Genomic DNA, 24,049 nt, shown 5'->3' with positions numbered 1-24,049 from the left:
TTGGTGCAGAGATATTCCCGGTTACTGGGAGAGGTTTTGATATCCTCTCCTAAAGGTTTTCCTCAACACAAACTCTATTGAAAAAATTCCGTGAGAAGTCGTAAATAGAGATCCAAAAGTGGCCGTAAATAGAGGAAGTGGCTATATAGAGGTAGTCTTCCTGGAGATTTCACTGTATAAATAAAATTAATAATTAAAATTACAATTGTTAAAAATCTGAGCCGCAATTTTTTTTAAATTAAATAATTTTAAGTTTTAATATCTAAATGAAGCATTTTTAAATAAATATTCTTCTTACAATTTCAGTGCGATTGCACCCTTTTCTACTTAAAATGATGCTTTTACACTTTTTAAGTAATACCATCAATATAAATAAATTTTTTAAAATTTAATTTCCCCAACTGTTAAATTTCAATAATTGCTACGAAAATTTAGTATCTTCTTTATTTAATATTTGACTTGTTGTTTATAAGACAATTACACTAAATTTATCTTATTTAGAAGGGAAAGACTGCGTGCTTGGTTTGTTATTTTTAAAACTTCAATTACTTTCATAGTTATCAAGTTAGGTGCTTGTGCTATTGTATACCACAAATGAATATTTGATTATAACGTAAAAATATTTGATTACATAAAACCTTGTTAAAATTTAATTACTACCTCTTTAATGTAATTTTATGTAATCAATGTCGAATTATTACTTTGTGTGTCAACTGAACTATTTGTTTTACATATTGCTTCTACAATATTGAGGAAAATATTTTGCAGAATCATTTATGATTTAAATAATTGTATATTAGAATATTAATTTTATTTTGGATGGTTAATATCAATGTGGATATAATCCTTAATTTAATTCTTATTTTAAAAAAAGGCAACATATTCTTATTTCATTTCACAATTTCTTTCCCTGGCATTTTCTTGTTTGTGAATGGTTACTTTTAATGTTGCCTTTGAACTGTTACCATCTTAAACCAAATCTTTTCTCCTGGTGCTCTTTTGTGTATAAGAATTCTCTCATCGCCTGCTTAAGACTCATTATAATTTATCTTTTAATATCTCCCTCAAGAATGTTAACACCTGCTGTCCATCTCTGATCTTAAGGTAACTTTAATCCTTTGTCGGTCGTAAGTGAGGTTTCTGGAACATTCTTTTTTGTTCTGTGTCACCGGTTCGGCAGACCCAATTTTGGCATTAGTTTTACCCTTTTCTTGCCAAATTTGGATTATTTAAATTAAATTTTAAGCACTCATTGGATGCACAGTTGTTTTCCCGAGCCAACCATTTTTGGTTTCTACGCCAATGCAGCTAACATAATAGGAAAGGCATGATGTCATAGCGTTAATCAACATTCAGTATATTCCTGTGTTCACTAATTTAAATTTCCTCTCCGGGATTTCTTCCCACATACTTGATGGCAACTTAAGTTGCTTTAACTCCCCTGTTTTGTGTGTGCTGGTGTGTGTTTTATGTTTTCCCAATAAAGATTAAAATAAATGTTTTCTCTTATTAGTGAAAATGCTCTCCAGTTACCATTTTTAGGTCCTTTATTTCGCTATAATATGGGTGAGAAATGAATTTTTTTTAACCGAAGTATTTATTGTTTTTCAAACTGATGTGTTCTGAATGATCTGGCGGCCAACGCTTTGTTTCTACACTATACTTTAAAATTAATTGTTCTAAATTCTAAGGTTTCCTGCAGATGTTTTTCACTCTTTGTCTTTTCGACCATTTAATGTGTAACTTTCTTTCAATAATTCTTATTACCCACACCCTAAAATATGGTTCCGTGACCAGGATGAAAAAGAAAGTTCCAGAGATATCGGTTTTTACCAACAAAGGATTAAAGTCACGTGAAGGTCAGAGATGGACAGCAGGTGTTAACATTCTTGAGGTATCTGTTGACAGTTAAATTACAGTTAGTCTTAAACAGGAAAAGAGAGAATTCTCATACATAACACAGCACACAGTTATTCCCACGAGGAAAGAATATTTTTCTTTTAAGATGGTAGCGATACAAAGGCAACATCAAAAGAAAACATTAACAAATAAGGAAATGTCAGGGAAAGAAATTGTGAAATAAAATAAGAATATTGTTATCTTTTTTTTATAAGAATTAAATTAAGGATTTTTTCCACATTGATATTAATCATTCAAAATAAAATTAATATTTTAATATACAATTATTTAAATCATAAGCAATTCTGCAAATTATTTTCCTTAATATTGTAGAAGCAATACATAAAACAAATAGTTTAGTTGACACACAAACTAATAATTCGACATTGATTACATGAAATTACATTAAGGAAGTAGTAATTAAATTTTAACTAGGTTATGTGTCATAAAATATTTTTACGTCATAAACAAATATTCATATGTGGTATACAATACCACAGTGTTCAATGTGAAAAAATATTTTTTCAGACAAGCCATTAAAAATTTAACACCACTCTAAAATGGCTTTAAAAGGAATGACGTAGGTGGGAAAGAATAAAAAAAATCTTAAAAGCTTGATTTCTTTACGCTTAATCATTGAGCACACACTAAATGCTGCTATAATGTCAATGCTCACCTTAAAGGGAACATATTCTCCAAAAACATTTTTTTGCAGTTTATATTAAACGTTTTGCACTTAGAAGTACTAAAAACTTTGCTATAAAATGATTTTAAACTTTATTTATTGTATATGCATTAATTTCTGAATTTAAAAAATGTAACTTTGTGAAGAAAATTTGAGAAAAATATTTTTGAAAACAAGCAAAAGCTCATTATGAGAAAATATTAGGTTTCAGCAAATGAAAAAAACTGGTTAAAATATAATATTCTTATCAAGTATTTCCAAAACATAAGATAAGTTCCTTAATACAATAGCATCATTTTTTTTTAAAAAAAATTGGAGAAAATTATAAGATTATGTTGTGAAGGGAAGTGCGATTGTATCTTTCCCGCAGCCATACATCTATAGCAGTGAAACGGATTTACAGTAAAATAGAAAGAAAGAGACGGTTTTTGAATTGACGGTCGAAACTCAAGCGAACCTTAAGAATAAATACAAGTAAGCTTTTTTTTTTATATATATTTTCTATTGGTAACTAGGAAAACAAAAGATGCTATTTTCTCATTGAGAATAAAGTATAGGCTTCATATTTACGAAGTAGACAATAAAATAAAAAGAATGGAAATTAGAGTTTACTATTAGAAAAATTTCTCACACCATTCGTTAAAAGCGAGCTTAGTTTCACAGAATTTTATTTAATAAATGTTTTAAATACACTGTAAAAAAGTTCACGCATATGTGTTACGATTTTGGGTGTTGAGATAAACTAAATAAATGTTGAACTATAGAACTATAGTTATCATGGAAAAAATTGCATAAAATGAACAAAATAATTGTTTGAAATGCTAATGCGAATATATTACTAAAAATGTGCTTCTTTACTATACAATCAAAAAGTTTGCTTAAGCATTACACAAAATTTTATCCAACCTTAACACACTGATAACAACTAGTTTACACCAAAGGGGTAAAGTAGTCAAACACTAAGCAATAATTATTGGTGTAATGATACATTAAGGAGACTTTTTGGAGTCCTGAAGCATTAGAAATATTCCTTTACACTACTTTTGATCTGACCATTTTTCATGTTCGTTAATTCTAAAGATAACTCAGCTTTTAAAACACTAAGCGAAATAATAATGACATAAAGTTCCAGACCTCGGGGTCTTAAGGACTGGATACAATACAGACGTAATTTTTCAGACATCACTCTGTATTTAGAACACTAAACGATAAAGTGGTTTTAAAACATCTTAATTCGGGCAGCTTTAATTTAATAACCACCATAATAAATTCATAAAACCCGTGTGACAACCTGGTGAAAAAGAACTGTTGACTTTTAACATTTTTTCAAAAAAGACTTATTTTAAAAAATGCACTGAGGGATTTAGGCAAATGGGTGACATCACGTTGCGAATTTATTTGGATACACCACATCATTCTTTAAATATATATATATATATATATATATATATATATATATATATATATATATATATATATATATATATATATATATATATATATATATATATATATATATATAAATAAAGACGTGTCATCTGGATTAAAATTACATAGGAAACCATGCCTGGAAATGTCGTCATACGCCACTGGAGGGTCTTCCTTATTATAAGCAATTTTTTGTGTGCTTCTGAACAATTTATCATAGGTATCTAGCCGCATACGACCGACGACATTTCCGGGATTGGGTTCCAATGCAATATGATATACCCTAACTCTGCCTAACGTTTGTCACAACATTTGCATGACCCTGTTACATATAAAGTTTTTACACTCTTACATTTTGACAAAAAATTAATATCATTCAAAAATACCTGTGGCATTAAGAGCAAAACTACTTTTAGATTTTAAATCCCTACATCGGAAACAGGCATGATCAAGTATTTAAATGCAGCAAAAATTTGTTCCCCAGTAAAGTTTATAACGTTTTGATTTTTATTACAATACCACTTGTTTTACTGTCTTATATAAGAAACAATCAACAAAGCGAAAGATAAGCCCACACATCATCCTATTTTATTAATTTCCCACTCCAGCAGCTCCGATTCTCACCTATGAAGTAACGAGCGACCTGAGAGCTAATAAATTATCTTCTCAGAGATGTTTTATTCTTTCCTTAACGGCTAAAAGAGTCCGTTAATCTTCCGTGAACAAATCTAACGTTTTGGATCTCGAATTACGAGGCCTGTCTTAGTCTATATTTTCTGTTTCTTACAATGTTATTTCAGATTAAATAGAAGGCTTCAGATTCGGTAGTTTGAAAAGTGTTCTTGTTGTTGAAGCTATCTTCTGAAACTGGGTAATTTTCAAACTCTGATGACTTTAATTCGCTGTTATGTTTAATGAATCGTAAGTAAGAATGTTTCTTTGTACGTTGTCGAATAACTTTCTTCCAGAGATTAGTTTTTATTTTAAGCTCAATTCGGTCTTTAAAGTAATTCGGAATACTAAACAGGGTATAATTTGATTCTTTTTTTAAAATTTTCTGTCGAAAGAATTTTATTAAGAATAAAAGAATTTAAAATAGACAAATCAAGCTAGAGAGGGAGGATAAATTTGATGTTGAACAAAACAAAGTTAATTTGATTGAAGGAATTAAGATCTTTTAAATATCTTTATTGCATTTAGATATCAGACAACACATATTTCAAACCAAATTACCGAATGAAAATTAGGTTGATGTTGAACAAAGCAGAGTTAATTTGATTGAATGAATTAACATCTTTTAAATATCTTTATTGCATTTAGATATCAGACAATACATATTTCAAACCAAATTGCAGAAGGAAAATAAGATTCATGTTAAACAAAGCAGAGTTAATTTGATTGAATGAATTAAAATTTTTAAATATCTTTATTGCACTAGCAGATCAGACAGCATATACTTCTCATGCAAAATGTCAAATTTTTTGGGTAGATTTTGCCTAAAATGCCGAACGATGATTTTTTTATGAATGGATTCTAAGCAAAATAAAAAAAATGCTAAAACCGAAAACAAATGGGATACCTGCAAGTGACGTAGTGTGGATATCTGGATTCTGATTGGTTGTTGAAACGAGGCACTTTTTTTTTTGTTAGCAACTGTTCTTTCCATTATATTTTGAGTAAGCCAAGACAGCCAAGCATCAATTCTTTTAAATGATACATTCTGTATTGTTATACAAAGATTATTTTATAAAGATTTCTATTTTTCTACTATCTATTTCTTACTTAACACAAAGACCACCACGAAGCCATGCAGAACATAAACAAACTATTTATGCATCTAAGTTGCCAGGTACACAATACAAAAATATGTCAAGGTTACAATAAAGTACATTAAAAAAATTAAATACAAGTTAAATAAAAATGTAGGAGAGAAAGAATTATATTTCAATAAATTCGATGAGTGATATGGCATTGTGTTTAATTACCTTCACGTTAGTTAACACTTCGCATTATTTGGAGAAACTTAACTCAACTTTAACAAGCCATTTTGCAAACGATCAGCTGGCGCAGACGTCATAGGTCACATGTATGGGTATTTTTGATCTCCTTCTTCTCGAAGTGCAAGTACCCAATTCTCCAATTAGGTTCAAGGCAAATTAAAAAAGAACTTTGCACTTAATCCAAAAGAGCTTTTTTTAATAAAGCACCAAAAAAGTTTTTTTTAGTTTCATAGCATTGTGTAAAACATAACTTTTAACCCACCATATAAAAATAAACTTTTTAATTATAACGAAGAAATTTTGTTTCGAATATGAGCATCTAATTTATATACAACTTTTCTTCTCTGTAATTTACCTAATATTTCTTAAGAGCCTACATGTAAAATAAATTGCCTGAAAACATATTAATGCAAATTGTATGCTAAAATATCTTTTTCACATTCCTCGTCACTTTCAGAACTATTAACTGCACGCGCCCAGAATTTTTAAAAACACTCATCGAGTATCCCCTCTCACCCAGAAAATATCTCACGCCCTGTGACTTTTTCCGTCTCCTCCTTTCTATAAAAATCGATCTGATGATCGTGTGACAACGATCGGAATGAAAATTCATCCATCATTCTGATCTTCCATTCAAGAATGAAAAGGCAAGCAAAGATTGGAAAGGGAAAAAAATGCCTCTTCTTCGTTCCCATCTTTCCTTCATTAGTGGTAGAATACTTAAGGAAAAAATATGGCAAGGGTGAGCATTTGTCTGACGCAGGCAGACCAAAGATCAAACTCGCTGAAGCCACGTGGTAGAACTCAGTTATTAGCATGAGAGCAATTTTCTCTTTCACTGTTTTTAACTGCATCAACAAGAAAACAAAATGGTTTTTGGGATATCAGTTACATTTCACATAAGTTCCAGTTAAAATTATTTCCCTCCAATTTAGTTATTTCTTCCAATTCTTTCTGGATTGAATTGAAGCTTAGTGATTTTTTGAGTATCTTTCAAGCAAGTGCGTTTAAGATGCAATGACGTTCCAACTGTTTCATTTTTTTGAATGTGAATATTTGCTTCAACTGTGGTGGATATTTGGAGCCAGGAAAGAAATTCAACAGGCTCTGTTACGAAATGATCTCAGCTTGTTTATGTATGTGGGAAGTATAAGCACGTTTTAAAATCGGTGTTTGTTTAGATTTGGAACAAAGTTGAAGCAAATATTTACGTTTTGGCTAAACCGATTATCAGTTTACCATGTTACGTCCCAAAAGAATATCATGCGTTGTCTATTTCCTTATTACATAATAGTTTGAGCACTTCTTGCACTGTTCAGTAAATTGCGCTCAAATAATAAGCACGTTTTAAAATCGGTGTTTGTTTAGATTTGGAGCAAAGTTGTAGCAAATATTTACGTTTTGGCTAATCCGATGATCAGTTACCCATGTTACGTCACAAAAGAATATGGTGCGTTGTCCATTTCACTATTGCATAATAGTTTGAGCACTTCTTGCACTGTCCAGTAAATTGCGCTCGAAAGTGAGTCAGACTTAATTATCTTTCCTGAGCCCCTAGCGGTAGTTTCTCTGTGAAATTAGTGTGATTTAAGTTAACCATTTAGAGATTGTTCTCTACAAATGTTTTTTAAAGTCCAAGTACAGCTCCACTCGAAAACAGTAGCTTTAAATTGGGCTATGTTTTGGGGCTTATTGTTTTGGACTATGGTAAAATCAAGCCTTTCTTCAGTGTTTCGGTTTTCTTTTTTCATATTTTAGTGGATAAATGGCAGAACGATTTTCAATGACTATTTATAAAATTTAGTCACACTATAGAGGGTAAACCACGAATTTTGGTCTTTATGTGAAAATTATGTAAAAAGATTCCGTATGCGAAAGCTAAAAATTCCTTGTACAGCTCTGTTTCGGTCTTTCAAAACTAAGTACAGTTTCAAAACTAAGTACAGTTTACCTTCATAGTGTGTATGTTTGACGTTACACCTAGTGCTTCAGTAACAGTGATTCGCTCTCTCCAACATTATCCGTGTGGTTCAGGAGTTTTCTCCATTTAATGTTTATAATCTTAAGAAAAGGAAGCAAAAATTAACGAAGGGGATGCTTTCTTCTTTCATGGAAGAGAAGAAACCTTATGTTATATTTAAAAATGGATAGAAAGAGACGCAAGTTATGTTAACGGAGAGAAGATTTTGTTTTCTTCGTCAGCTCCATTAAGTCATTAATTAAATGAATCATTAAAAGGAGTTAGAGTTTTATTTTCTTCGATTGCTTCCATTAATCATGCTTTCCTTTTCTCAAGCAAAATAATTGACTGAAACGGACTTATTCTTTTGGAAAAAGTTTGAATGACAGTTAACATTGGGTTACGTTACTCCAATTAACATTCCGTTCTCCACTCTGGTATGCCTCTTTATTTTTAAAGTTGTGGTGTAATACCTAGCCGAATTTTGGTGCTGGAAAAATCGAAAAATTGCTTGAATAAATATTTTAATTTAAGTTAATATTAAATCATGCGTTCATACACATTTTAAGGCATTCAACTTACGAACATTGAAAATTGCGAAAGCTTACATAACGATCTCCTCAGATGCATTTACTACTTTCATGAAGTAAATTTCTGTATACGTTTAGAAACCGTCAGATGATTGATTGTCTACTATCGAACTCGTGGAGGTCAAAGCTTGTAGTCGTATCCCATGCAGCTGAACAATCCACAGAAATTAATTGTAACAAATACATATACAAATACATACATATCATAAAGATAATTATGCTCTGATAGGAAGGTTTACATAAATCTGACAATTATATTAAATAGTTTTATAATATTTGATCTCTGTCAGCATATGTTTTTCTTAAAACTAGTTCATTTATAATTTTTATGTGATCGGCCAAGTGGCTGAGCGGTCAGCGTGCCTGAATGCAAAGCCACTGGTTGAGGGTTTGAATCTCGCTCAGGGCACGGATGTTTTCTGTTACTATTGGAGATATATATTCCATATTATGGCTTTTTGAAGCTCAAAAACCTAAATCTGTTGGAAAAAGGGTATGTATTTATTTAAAAAAATTAAATCTGTAAAAAATAAAGAAAAAAAAGTTGGGTTTAATTTTGCAGATTTTATTTTCTAATTATTCCTAACTAATATAAGAATATTGTGTTTCAAAACATTCAGGCTATATTTTCAACACATATGAAACTGATCATTAGATCAGAATGTATTAAGGATTACATTCTTTTTTAGGTAACTCATCAGTTAAAACAATATTTCATTACCTTATACATTAAACGTTTAAAAAAGAAAAAAGAAATGAATTACCCGAGTTAAAATATTTAGGAAAATAGAAGAACTATTACTTATGAAAGAATCAATCTTGTTAAGAAAAATAATTGTGATGATGACCTGCAAAATTATCTAATTTTATACTAATAGTTCATTACGTTATACTAATAATTCATTATGTTATGAATAAACAAGATAGATACATGATGTGCAGCAATTATAAAAAAACTTAATTGAGTGAAAATAAAATCAACTATAGTATTAAATAATCTTTACAAAAAATTGATCTTGTTAAAATTCAACTACAATATATATTTTTTGTTTTTAAGTTCAAAAAATCGTTTAAAAAACATTGAAAGAAAACTATCCATAATGTATGGTCAGAATTTTCAACTTCTTCGATAAATTTCAACTGCAGAAACGAGTGGAATTGTTTCACACACAAAATATTATTTGCCAACTTTTTTCATTTATTCTATAGTTAGCTTGTGAACCAAAACAATATTTATTCACCTCAAAAACCCACAGATAAAAAAATAATGCATCTGGATGCTTTAACTAAAAAAATAATACTTTATGAAAGTCCAATTCAAAGTTATGCTTTATAAAGTACCACTTTTTTAATTAAAGTTATGCTTTAATTAAAAAAGTAGTACTTTATAAAAGTTTCAGTCCAATTATGAAACATAATTGTGGTGATAAAATACGTACAAATATTAAAAATTAATAATTTTTAATATCATATGTTATGAAAATAGAAGGATTATTAAGAAATTTAATAAATAGAACCTAATTGCTTTTAAGAAAATTCGTCCACAGTTTGTAAAGAATTACAATACATTTCTCAAATGAAAATCCATTTGACACATTTCTTAAATTTAAAATCAGTTAAAATCTTTAAAAAAAAAGCCATTTAAAGCAAACTATCCATACGATGCTTTAATTACTTCGATATTTTCCATCTACATCACCGTGTAATTTTTTTACACAAAAGATAAATGTACAATCTTTTTGCTCAAAAGATATCCGTGTATTTTTATTAGGTGACGCAATCATAAATTGAATTAGCCGAAAGCTATACTTAGGCTAATTAAAACTCTTAAGTTAAGGTAAGAGAGAGAAAAAGAGGAATCGATTAAAGTGCCTTAATGGGATCTGACTAAGTTCTGGCTGTTGGCCAGCTACAGCAACACGGCTCACCTTGTTGTTCATTAAATTATTTACTTCATTGCTCGTTAAATATTCGCTACCAGAAAAAAAAAACATAACAGATGAAACTTGTCGAGAAGTTTCACTAAAAGTTTAAGTAAGTATACTATAAAAGTTACCTTTCCACGTCATTAAATTACAAACAACAATTACTTTTATGTTTTCCACCCAAAAAATATAGTGAAATTGTTTTTTATTTGTCGCACGCAAAATTCAGTCAATAAAACATGAGAAATGATTTTTCCTCATACCTTCTGCGACCCAAGCTTTAAGCAATTTCCGAAAATGCAATTTTCTCTTGGAAATGAGAGCGTTATTCGGAGAACTTTAACTCATTTGCGCGATAAAATATTTAAAAAAAATCACTTAAACTTGATTAACTTTTTTGTTATTTTTAACTATCATATACAAAAACGGATAAATTTCAATTTTCAGCATATTTTGCGCATTGTTTTATATTATTAAGGTGTATTTCTTGACATTTTGGTCATAGAAAAAAATTAACTAGACTCAAATAATAAGCTATTTATGTACCATAAAACTATCCAAAATGCAATTTGAATCGAATTTCTAACTTGTGATTTTTAACCTTTTGACGCAAATGAGACACCAGTGTCTCTTTTAATATAGTTTTTTCACAAGCTCTAAATGCAAGCAAAATTATATATTGATATTTTTAATTACAAAAACCGTCTAACAGACATTAAAAAATCTGTTAGATTATCGAAATTGTATTTGTACTAAAATATAAAATCCAAAAAAAGTCGTTAAAAATTTTTTTTTCCATTTATATTCAAAAATTTATAAACAATTGATTTTGTAAATGAAAGAAATTCCATTGGTGAATAACCGTTTCCAATAGATCTAAATAACGACAAATAACTGCGCATTTGAAATATTACTCTTTGAAAGCGAGCCGTGGTTGAAGGATTTTACCTTTTAACGCGGAAAAGGGCATTGGTGTTTTATGTTGTATTTCTTATTCAAAAATTAATAAGTTGCTAAATATAAAATTTTTTCTCTTATTTTGATCTAAGTTAGTACAAAACAATGAAAAAATTAAGAAAAATTGGCTCAGAGTAAAAATTCTGCATTAAAGAGATAGTAATTGGCAATTTATAAATCTTAATTGGCAAAGACTCTTAAACTTAAGAGACTCTTAATTGGCAATTTATATTCTTTTTTCAACTTTATAATTATGAAAAAGGAAATGACAAGATTTTTTACGATGTGTTGATTATTTAACATCATTGGTTTAAAAATAATTAAATTTTAAACAGTTATTTTAGCAAAAGTTTTGAAGAAAATACAGAAGTATTTAGGAGAACGAGGGCTACAGTGAAATAAAGAAAAAGGTTCAGATGAAAAATTAGAGTTTTTATAGAAAAAATTCCAATAAGACTTTGCTTAAGGTTTTTCTAATCGTTTGTAACACGCAGAGATTCTAAAACAGTCAATTGATATTTTTGTCTCTCTTTTAGAAAAAATCCAATCTAAGACTACAAATCGCTTATGAGAAACTAATCCGAGGGCAATTTAAGAAAGTACATTGCAGCTCAAATCTTATGACTTGGAAAGTTTTATGAGATTTCCAAAATAGGCATCTTCTCTCACCAAAGTTAAAAAAACTTTTCCAAAGAAAAAAAAAACATTAAGAGAAAAAAAAGACTATCAAAAGAACTTATTTTTAAAGAAGCTTAACTTTATTCTTCATCTATTTTAAGAAAAATGTTTCATTTAAAGAAACATTATAGAGTATAAGATAAATGTCGCACCATTTCTTTTTTTTTTTGTTTTGTTTTTGCAACGTAAATAGAAGTGCTTTAAATTCGTTTGAAGCTTTCTTTTTTATGCGGACTGAAAGTAATTTTAAACCACGAAGGAATATTTTAATAAAGCAAATTTATAATAAAATCTTTTGAATAATTCCTAATAAAGAAATATAAGTTTTGAGCTAATCACGGTGGAACTTTCACGTACGTTCGAGATTCGTACTTCTGCCATTCCATAGTGTCGGCACAGCAGCATTTTCACTAAAGTTTCTTGTGTGGCTAATTCTTTAAGCATCACCTCTATCGTATTTAACATAAGTATTGTATTGGAATTTGCAAAAAAAATAATCAAACGTTTCTGCTGTATTAGTCCTGCTGCATTATGTATATTTGAAATCAATTTTGTTGATCATATTTCGACACAGTTTTAAAATTTCATATTGTGAAATTTTTTGGGGCTGAATTTTTTAACGCCACCAATTTTATTTTTACAAAGAAATATTTTTTTGTTAAATTTGAAGAAAAAAAAGCATCTTCTCTGTATTTGTATTCATCTTCGATTGTGTTCATCTTCAATCTATTTCGTTGTTTCTATTTCTACATTATTCTAAAATTTTAAGTTGTTGTTGTTGAGTTATGCCTGTTAAGGCAGAGGGGTGCGATTGTTCTTGTTTTTCCAGCGCCATCTATGGCCAAGAATTCGACTTCTGCCACACCCATACGTCACACCCGTTTATAGGGCGGACGCATTTATACATCCACAGATCGTAATTTTGACCTGAATCAGAGAACGATCAATCTCCAATCCGGTACCCCAAGAGGTTTTGATTTGTTATGGAAACATGGATACTTTGGAACTAACGTGCATCAGTCACCATTTACTACACGGGGAGTCTTCGGCTGTCGGGGTTCGAACCCACGAACTGTCAGACATGGGCCCAGCGCCCTACCGACCAGACTATCCCGGCCTCCAAATTTTAAGTTCGTAGATCATTTATATCATCATATCAAACAGACTATTAATAATATGTGACGGATTTTTTTTCTGTAAACACAGAAGAAAAATAAATCAAAATTGGTCATTATCGGAAAGTATTTATGATTCAATTTTACGATTCCCTAATTTATCAGAAAAAGGGGAAAGACAAGAATTTTTGTAAAATTACTTAAGGGAAAATGTTTCAATGTTTATATTCCAAGGTCATCATACTTTAAAACGATTAATTTTACAGACAATCAACTTACAAAATGCAAGCTCATAAATGTATCATAATTCTAGATTCCGCGGAAAATGCTCCCTAGTTAAGATTCCAGAAGTCCTTTCAGAATGAGGACAGAATACCAGAGAAGCTTCCCTCAGCAAATCTTCAATTTAATGTTTCACATTCTCAGTTTCTCGAGAAATCTTGAAAGTGAAATTCTCTTATTCCAGCTGTACACTTGCCAGGTCTCTAATGTCTTTTGTCTCGATATCTTTTGTAGTCGGTCAACGGCTTTCGAAGGTTGTGCATCTAGAATTTTAAAACTCAATCAATTTACTCGTCTACTAACCGAGACTTCTTGAACCACGTTCATTAATCTTCTCACTAACTTTACCGCAGATTTGGCCACTTTCACGGGGAGCCTTGAAACACAGAATGATCACGCTAAAATATCACGAACATCGGAATCCTATGAACAGATTTTATTTTGGAAAAAAGAAACAATATTTCCTTTTTTCTTTCTAACGATAGAGTTTTATTTTTATAATTTGAGGAGGATTTGACTTTACAAACATTCATTCGTAACAAATCTTGCACCAGTCAGTTCAAAATGAAGAATAAAACAAAGAAAAATTATAGACATATGAAAAAAAAGGGGGGGGGGAATAATAAGTAAAAAATAACAAACAACAGTTTATATATATAAAAAAAAATGAATGAAATTTTATTTAAAAAACCGGAAAAAAAAGCCGGAAAAAAAAAGATATAATCTTTTCTTCAGCCCACACGATTATATCCGCAAAACAGAGTTGTTTGTTATTTTTTACTTATTATTCCCCCCCCCCTTTTTTTTTCATATGTCTATAATTTTTCTTTGTTTTATTCTTCATTTTGAACTTATCTAATGAGTTCTGTTTACTTGCAGCTTAAGCGCAATAAATGAAACTTATTGTTTTTCTTAACTTTCTTCGTGTTTTCTTGTATTTATATATATATATATATATATATATATATATATATATATATATATATATATATATATATATATATATATATATATATATATATATATATATATATATATATATATATATATATATATAGTTATTGTGAAATTTTATTCTTGTCGAAAGAAAGACATTTGCCTTGTATATGCAATTAAACAAAACTCAATTTTGCAAATGAATCGAGATATATTTTTTTACAAATTTCAAAATTAAAATAGGGAAAATAACAATTTTCCTTTTGAAATATTACAGTTCTGAATATGTCTTTTTTTCGTAATTTAATTATTCTGATAAATAAAAAAATATGCGATAAAATTAATGTAAACAATAAAATAATAATAAATAATTTTTGCTGAAAACATTCAAATATTTGTTGCAAACGTGCATGCATCGGGGATATATAGAGGGGAGAGTCAGCTTACGTACACGCAGTGGCTCATTTAACTCCATTTACCCGGATAGTAAGGACCTCGTGTATTTTGGCAAAACTAGCTCTACTCTTCCATACAATTCGTAACGAAGTATGGATGATGTTTTCAATACGAATGTAAACAAAAACAGATCTCGAGCTCATTACCAGCACAACTTCCGCTTAGTAAGTTTACAGCTGCTTACTGAAGCTTACTGAGGGCGGCGGTATTCTCAAACAGATAATTTTGCTGACATTAAAATAAATAAATAATATAATTTCTGAGCTCAAATCCGCTGCAATTTATAAAATATTAATGATATTAGGTAATTCCTGTTAGTTTGAAGTGAAAATTTACTTTAATTATTTATAGATATATAGTTAAAAAAGGGGGAAATGGTTGCTATATTTAGAAAGAACTCACTGTTTTGGCAGTCATGATTTGGCTTCTTTTGTTCACGTTGCAAGCAGTGCACCGTGTAGTGGTTTACAATATTTAATATATTATTATTATTTATAACTGCAAAAGAACAAGAGACAACTTTTGAATTTGTTTCTTTATTTCTCTCCGTTGATTCGCGCATTGAAGTGTAAGTAGTAGTTGTTCGCTAGCTCTTCTTATTTTCATCAATATTGTCACTACCACAGTATGACGTGATTACGGACCCAACACACCGCACATACGTTCGTGTTCTTATTTAGTTAGCCAGATAAAGCTTATTTTGCAAATTATCCTATAGATTTAAATTTCGGAGTTAGTACCTTATTGACAAGGTAATAAGTATTTTATAACGATTCTTATTCCAATTTAATTTTAAGTCTTTATTACTATTCCAACTACACGTTTACTATATTTTCTCCATTTATGTATATTATTATGTGACAACAGGCACTGTTTTCAGTATTTACTGTCTTTTAATAAATTCCTGTGTTCGCTCTTAAGACGTTGAGCCAAATGACCTCTAGTGTAGAAAACATTTCGTGCAGCAAAGGACAAAATTTCTGTGAACATCGACAATTTCGCAGAGAATATCTTTCTCGTGATAAAGACGGTCTTTAGTTATGATTGTTTATCGGACTGTCGAGTTCACCAGTGGCACAAGATACGTTTTTAAGACTCTGAAAATGTCCTGGATGGATAGCCAATACTGACGTAAACTTTTTGGCAGAATATTTGCACCCGTCTCTCCTTTAAGTGTTCATTTAATAGTAAAGATATTTAACAATCCATAAGGTACCATTCACATCAAAGATTATGCCAAAAAATGAAGCATACGAAGAAAACTACCATGCTACCCGCTTTCTGGTTGATTCAAAACAACCAACATCCTCATAGTCCTAACACTTCTCCCGCTTGTAAATTCCTAGAAAAACATCATTTCACGACAGTTGAAAAAGTCAAATAAGCTTACATCAAGGCTTTAAAGAAAATTTCAGGAATTTCCTACCATGATGCTTTCAATTGCTGCTCCTCTTGATGGAAGCAATGTAACGACAAAAAAAGAGGCAATTTTGAAACTCTTTAATATCAAATACACTGGTTATCATAAATTAAGGAAAATTCACAAAAATCGCGATAACTCAAGAAATTACACATGGAATTTTATGAAACTTACCCACAATATACAACACATAGTAAGGTATTAAACAACATAAAAAGAAATTATCAGACATTAATAGTAGTATAGAAATTAGCACATGTATAAAATAAACAAATTGGAAGTATCGGTTTGCAATAGAAAAAGTACCTTTAATATGGAATATGATTGCCTCTAGAAGCAATACAGCACAAACAGCGATGTGTGATGCTTTCAATTATGCGGTCTATCAGTTCAATAGGAAGTGAGAGCCATTGCTCTTGTAAAGCAGTTGCAAGCGTGGCAAGGGTCTGAGGGGGCGGATTGATGGCAGATACACGCCTCCCTAGAGCATCCCAAACGTGCTCGATAGGATTCAAGTCCGGGGATCGAGCTGGCCACTCCATGCGAGTAATTGTTTCCTGTTGAAGATAATCATCAACAATGCGAGCTCTGTGTGGTCTTGCATTATCGTCCTGTAACAGGAAGCAATCACCAATTGCCCCGGCATATGGGCGCACATAAGCATCAAGGATGTTGTCTCGATAAACCTGAGCATTCACGGTTCCCCTTGGAAAGACATGGAGGTATGTGCGCCCTCCTAAGGATATGCCTCCACAGACACTGCCTCTTCCGTATGCATCTCTTTCACGGATGTTTGATGGATGATAACGGGTCCCAGGTTCTCTCCATATCAAATAACGTCTACTGTCACTTTCTAGACTAAACCTGGACTCATCCGTAAAGAGAACAGGCCTCCATTGATCTGACGTCCAGTGGACATGTTGTCGGGCCCACTGCAAACGGTCTCTCCTATGGCGTGATGTGAGCGGCACGCAAATGGCTGGTCGTCTCGCATACAGACCACCTTCGTGGAGCCTTCTGCGCACAGTTGACGTTGACACCAACCTTCCGGTGGCTGCAGCAAGAGAGGATCTAAGATGTGTCGGAGTAGCGGTTCTATTCCTGCGTGCACTTAATGTCAAATATCGGTCATCGGCACTGGTCGTAACAGTTGGCCGTCCTTGACTGAACCTCCTAGATGCCGAATCTGTGGTTTGAAATTGCCTCCAAAGTCTATGAACCACAGATGGACTCACATTTAGCCATCTGGCCACTTCTGATTGACTCTGCCCTGCCTCTAGTCTCCCGATGGCTCTCCATCGTAGTTCTTCAGGCAAATGATGCCTAGAGGTCATTATTACGAATTGGCTATCTCAGATTTTCAATGTCGCAATCACAGTAAAATTTGTGTGCTTTCTCTCAAACTTGGACTTTTATGCTCCAGGCAGATGACGTAAGCCGAGTGCAGCGCCACTAATTTGCATATTGCAATTTTACTCAGCTACTCTTAGTGGACAACATATGCAAATTTTGCACGGTTTGGCTTACTTTTGAAAGAGTTATCGCTATTTTTGTGATTTTTCCTTAATTTATGATAACCAGTGTATATTATAAATAATTACATATTATAATAATTATATATTAATATATTATAAATAATTATATATTATATATTAAATAATTATATATTTAATATATAATATATAATAAATAAATGATTTTTGATTGACGCACTAACATTACTTTTTGATTACTTGTATAATAATTATAACGATTATATTGAGCATGAGCGTATAAATTAGTTGTTAAAAAGTATTCATTTACAATTAAACAAAGTTCTGAAAAGTATTTTTGACTTGATCTATTAATACTCCTTAAAATATGAATTCACGAGCAAATTTTAGAAAAATGTTCGAAATAAATATATAGAAGGTCGGATTTCAACATTCGTTTACGCCTTCTCTCCCTGAAACAATTCTTTAAATTAGCCTGAATAATAAAATTTCCGGCACGTTTCGTCGGAAATAAAAGCAAGAACGAATACTACTCCCCCCAATTTGTATGACACTTATGTATTCTGCACAGATCGGAACTTGGTGTCGGTTTAACATATCTTTATCTGCTACAGTATTACTCTCAATAGCCCGGAAATGAAAATGTTGCTTCTACTTCTTTGGATCAATACTTTTCGAAGGTAACTCACATACACGCTCCTCTTTCTCTCATGGGACGTTTACCTTCCGACGGCAATCTCTCCTTCTCAGAATAGAAAGTTAAATAGAGTGATCAAATGCAAAATTATTATGCATAAAAGTTCGACTTTTCGAATTAGGAATGAGTAATTTGCTCTTTGGAAGGAATTAATTTAAAATTCAGGATAAATTGGAAATCTGACTTCACTGCTCAAAAGGTCATTCAGGTGCTGTTTCAGACCTGCAGATTTCGTGATCATCACGTGTTCTGTCTCCCCAAGATATAGTAATAGAATCGGCGGATACATGTGGAATAAAGTTTGCTCTCATATCCTCTCATTTTAATCTTAATCTAGAAATTTTATTTTATTTTATAACCGTCGTTGAACAGCCGACCCAATTTTGAGTTTACGACTACCAATGTTCAACTCCATAGCCTAGCATTTTTGAACCTTATCCAGAAGACAAGGGGATTCCTGGATCAAGTATGGGAGAAATTTGTCTTCGTGAAGGACTTTCTGATAGAACTAACCAGCATTTGCATTGCATGGAGAAGAAAACCTCGAAGACCGCCCACGGGACTCTAACCAATATCTCCTAGAAGAGAGAAGGCCTTAGCACGGGTTGCCATACATAAGAAATTTAATCCTTTAGTAGTCCAAACACAGTAACATCTTTCCTATTTTTTTCTTCAGTGCGCAGTTTATGTTGAAATACTAAATGTTGTTTACTAAATTGCTACGTGTTGAAGCCTTCTCTCTTCCAGGAGTTGTTGCTTTAACCCATTATCCGTCTACCACTGAGGATATTTTACGTCAGCACTGCTGCCGGTGCGAACCGGGTGCTAAAGCTAGAAGTTGATGTATACAGCCATTTTAAAGCAATGTATTTTTATAGGCATTTGCAGACCGTAAAGAGAAATGTATCGAGAATTCTTACCATTGTCAATAATAACCTCTGTGTTGTTATATTTTCCAACTATTTTTAATTTAACACGGGAACACTTGATGGCCCCGGTTGTTAATTTTTTTCGGCGATGAAATGATTGAGCTTCTTTTGGCATTTTTTAAAAACTGTTGACAAGCAGCTGTGAATATACAACAAAAAAAAATCAATTATTTTGAAATTATTTAGTGTAAAGAATGAATTATTTGATATTATAAATATGTTTTTGTTGAAAAAAATAACCTTAATTATGGTTTTAAAAAAAGACTATTGTAAATGTTGAGAATAGTTATCAGAAGTTATAATTCTTTATAATTCTTTATTTTTAGAAGTTATAATTCTTTATTTTTAAATTTAGTGATTTTATTTTGAATTGAAAAGCTCGATGAGAAATATGTACTGAATTTTTTTAAAATGCATATACTTTCATAATTTATTTAATATATTGTTATTAAAAAATTATACGTTTTTCTACTTTTTTATTGGCATTTTGCTTAAATAAGTTCATATAAAAAATGGAAATATAAAGAAAATTGTGGATTATAGATTATAGATTATTGGATGTAAAAACGAATGGAAATGTGTAAGTAGTCGAAACTTCACTTTCCTAGACAATGGAAATCCATCAATGATCAATAAATTGCTGATAACAGCCAATAAGAATACGTTTCGATTGGGATGGGAATATAAATCCTCCAATAGGAATGGTGCAAATGACAATTGATTGGTTTATTTAACTCAAGTAATATAATTCAGCCACTCACTTGGACATCTCTCACTTGGTCATCTATCATAACTTTGTTTTATGCACATTAAATTCTGACATTGTTTCTTAATTAATAATTTGGAATTTTTGTCATCAAAAATAAATAATACTTAAAAAACTTTGTTTTAATACATATGCAAAGAGGAATAGTCACGTCTGCCAAAAGAACGTACAAAAGAGAAACTCATAGCAATTACTTTCTTTTCTCGTTGAAGTTTCTGTTCGGCAAAACGCCATTTCACTCCTACGAAACCCGTTGAATCAAAAAGTTTGGCAATGATTCTACTATTATTTTCCTCCCTTCCGTTTTGCTTTTTATAAAGTTTGTTTAATGGAACAGCTGTTCAAAAGTCGTTGTCGAAATCTTGGCTCGAAGCCACCGTAAATGACTTAATGTAGCTTCTTGACTTGGGAGGTTTTTGCCTTTTTCATCTCCGAATAAGTTTGTTTTAGTGTGTGCGATTGAAAACCACGACGATTGATGTTTAGTGTGGGGTGGATGTTGTGTATCTTGAAGACAATTTTGTCGCCTCTGGACCAAGACGAGAAAATGATTTAGTCATGTTTTGGCACGGAAGGAAACTTTCGCTGTAATAATGAGATAATAAAAGTCAATAGAAATGGAAAATTTAAAAAGCTAGCTTAATTTTATTATTTAAAGCAACTTTTTTTATTTCTACTACTTCATAATTAATATTGATGTCACTGCGTGCCAGATTTTTAAGCAGAGTATACAGTTTATGGTGTAGAATTAAAAAACAACTGACGAAATTAATTACAAACTCTAACGAACCAATACATTTCTCGAACCAATACCACCTGACACCACTGATCTTTATATATGTTACTGGATTACTGATTCAATGCTTCGAGCTCGAAGCCTATGTTGGTGAAAAACTGAGATGAATCGAATCATAAGGTAACCAGAATTATAGTATTATTGCTATTTCAATGGCTTCATAATTTTTACAATTAAACAATCCACTATTTTTTGAGTGCATATTGTTGGGTGTAACTAGTTATTTTATTAGTATCCATGGATACGTTATTTTCAAAAATTAAAGTATAGTGAAGTAAGAGGTAAAGTAAAGCGTAAAGTATATTAAAATTCAGCATAAATTTTGCAGTAAAGCGTAATATAATGCGTTAAATATAAAGTATTAAATATAAAGCGTAAAGTAAAAGTAAAGTGTCAAGTAAACTAAAGCGTAAAATTTTAAAATGATGCGTAAAGTAAAAATTAAAGCATAAAATAAAGTTAAGCGTAAAAGTATCAAGCAAAATGTAAATTACGATGTAAATTAAAGCGTAAAGTAAAAATTAAATTAAATTGCAAAGCATAAATTATAGTAATGTGTTAAGTATAAAGTAAAGTAAAAAGTAAAATATAAAGAAAAGTGAATCAGTTAAAGAAATAGTTAATAAATATATATCAGTTAAGGAAATATTTGTTCAATCAAATGAGAGAAAGAAATATTTGTTCAATCTAAAGGAAGAAATAAATGGTCTATAAACCGTTTAGCCAACAATCTTATGTGGTATGAAGGATGACGGGAATATCATTGTCGCTGCTAGAATATTCTATTGGCATAATATAGCGATTTCCTCTTGGCCCCTACCTGATAAAGAGATTGCTATGTAACTTGCTTTGAAGAAAATTTTTTCTCCATTTTTCTCTCAGCAAGATTAAGATTGAATTGGAAGAAATCTAGGTTTTAAAAGGAAAATTTTTGTCGGCAGAACACGTATTCACTAATGAAGCAAAATCCATGTTTCGTAGTTCACATTCTTAATTCAATTAGTATCTTTTACCAAAAATTATCAAACATTACTGGCGTCAATAATATAATGGTGATTCCTTACCTTTCTCCTAAATGAATACCCCAGCAGTTAACTAATTCTTCTTATCAGTTCACAACTTTTTATTTTAATTACAGTTGATTTTAAATTATTTAATTTTTAGATATATGTTTTAAAAGCATTTAATACGTTCTTATAGCATGATCGGGTACTCGCAACTAGAGAAGAAGAGAATCAATTATGCCTAACCATGTGATTTAAATCAGATTTAATTGGATATCTGTAATCGTCGTCACGCGTTTCAGCCGACCTTGATTGGCTTCTGAAGCGACAAATGCAAAGATTTACTTACGATGACGTCACTTGGAGGTATCCAATTATAAAAAAATAAGCACATGGTTTCAGATTACTTAAAGAATACTAATTTGGAGACATAGTCCACCTATGCTACCACTCTTCCGTTGATCATTGAGTTCATCTTAAATGATGAAAAAGTTAATTAAATATTAGAGAACGCTCCTTTTTTTATTCCTGAGAGCTATAAGAAGGCAAACATCCCTAATGATTTCTTTAAAATATTCGAAGAAAAAATATAGTCATCAATTTAATTTACATCAATGGTGAGTTCTAAGCCAATGAAAAAAAATTCACTTTTCATACGTCTTTCAAGACCTACTGAAAGGTTTAATAGATTTTTTGGATATGGGCTGAAATTTCCCCTTTTATCCATTGTCCAAAAATTCATGAAAGATGGAATTATTTAACTAGAAAACTCCACCATCAAAAATCCCTTTAAAATTTCCCTTTCCCCAAATTTATAAAAGAAAAATACCTCCCTACATTATCAAAAATATCCTCTTAGTCAATTTTACTGTTAAAAACTTAAAAGATATCTAGAATATTTTAAAAATAGTACCCCCTCAGAAAGAAAAATGCCTAAGGCAACTTTCCCTCCTGAGGGTACTCCTGTTGATGAAAGAGAGACTTCTTAAAATTAGACAGCTGTTTTCTTAACAGGCACTTGAAATCTTCCTTTCAGAACGCACTCAAATACTAGCCCTTAGGGCCATTATTTCTGAGATTTCTGAAATTTATAGTCAGGCAAAATATTTCTTCAATTTTTTTTCCAACTAGCGACCCTGCATTTTGTTCCGTTTGTTCACCAGCTCCCACAATTGCATCTTTTTTATTAAGAGTCAATATTTTCTACAAAAGACATTTTGTTAGTATGATATTTTGTTAATATTATAATTATTAATATTTTAAACACATTCTGTTAATTCCTACGAAATGAATGATTATTTTGATTTTAAGAATATTTGCCTGAGCAAATTAAACTTAGGAATACAGCTCGTATGACATAATAAAAAGAAACTAAGAAATAAGACATAAATTCTTAATAATTAAAAATACTTAAAAATAAACTATAATATATAAATGTGTGTTTGTAGAACAGTACTTCATCAGGGGACTATTTATATTATTTCTTATATACTATAGTTTATTTTTAAGTATTTTTAATTATTAAGAACTTATGTCTTATTTCTAGTTTATACAATACAAATTTGATTTCAGCTGCCTTGTGAGTTTTTACAATTTGAATTAATTAAGTAAAGTTTCAGTGTGTTTATTTTCCTCTTAGTTATCATTATAGACCTAGTAAATTGTATTGATCTTGTGATTGGATAATAAAAAGAAATTCATAAGAATTAATTTCTCTCGTTGACTTGACTTATATCGTTGTAACAGTTCAAATTGGCAATGGTTTTTTAATGTTAAATTATCCATTGGTCAATTGTTTGTTTGACTATTAATTAAGGTTAATGGTTTAATTAAGTTTATTTTGTATATTCTTAATAGTTCCAATATGAATGTTAAGATTTATATCTGGAATCTCTCTGTTACTTTCGACATGAACTGAATCTCGAGTTCATAAAATAACAATCTGGAGAGAGATGATTAAATTTTTATTACAAATTTTATTCATCCTTCTGGAAATCGTTAGAAAATAGATAAACAGTCTTTCATACAAGCAC

General features: G+C 30.8%; 1 protein-coding gene across 3 annotated transcripts in view; it reads left to right on the top strand.

The window, feature by feature from the left end:
- Nucleotides 1-24,049, top strand: part of LOC107436256 (popeye domain-containing protein 1) — a 79,058-nt gene that overhangs the window by 15,420 nt on the left and 39,589 nt on the right. The window contains exon 1 of one of the 3 annotated variants that reach the window (XM_016047894.4): nucleotides 20,592-21,132. The exons of the other annotated variants lie outside the window; for them this stretch is intronic. The gene's annotated coding sequence lies outside the window, so the exon portion shown is untranslated. Of the gene's footprint in view, nucleotides 1-20,591; nucleotides 21,133-24,049 lie in introns of those variants that run through there. 3 annotated transcript variants of the gene reach the window in all.

The sequence above is a fragment of the Parasteatoda tepidariorum genome, chromosome 2 (assembly GCF_982258835.1).
Source record: "Parasteatoda tepidariorum strain Cologne lab strain chromosome 2, Ptep-v5.0, whole genome shotgun sequence".
NCBI lineage: Eukaryota > Metazoa > Arthropoda > Arachnida > Araneae > Theridiidae > Parasteatoda > Parasteatoda tepidariorum.
Note: the sequence above shows the minus strand (reverse complement) of the source record. Positions and strands in the feature narration are given on the sequence as shown.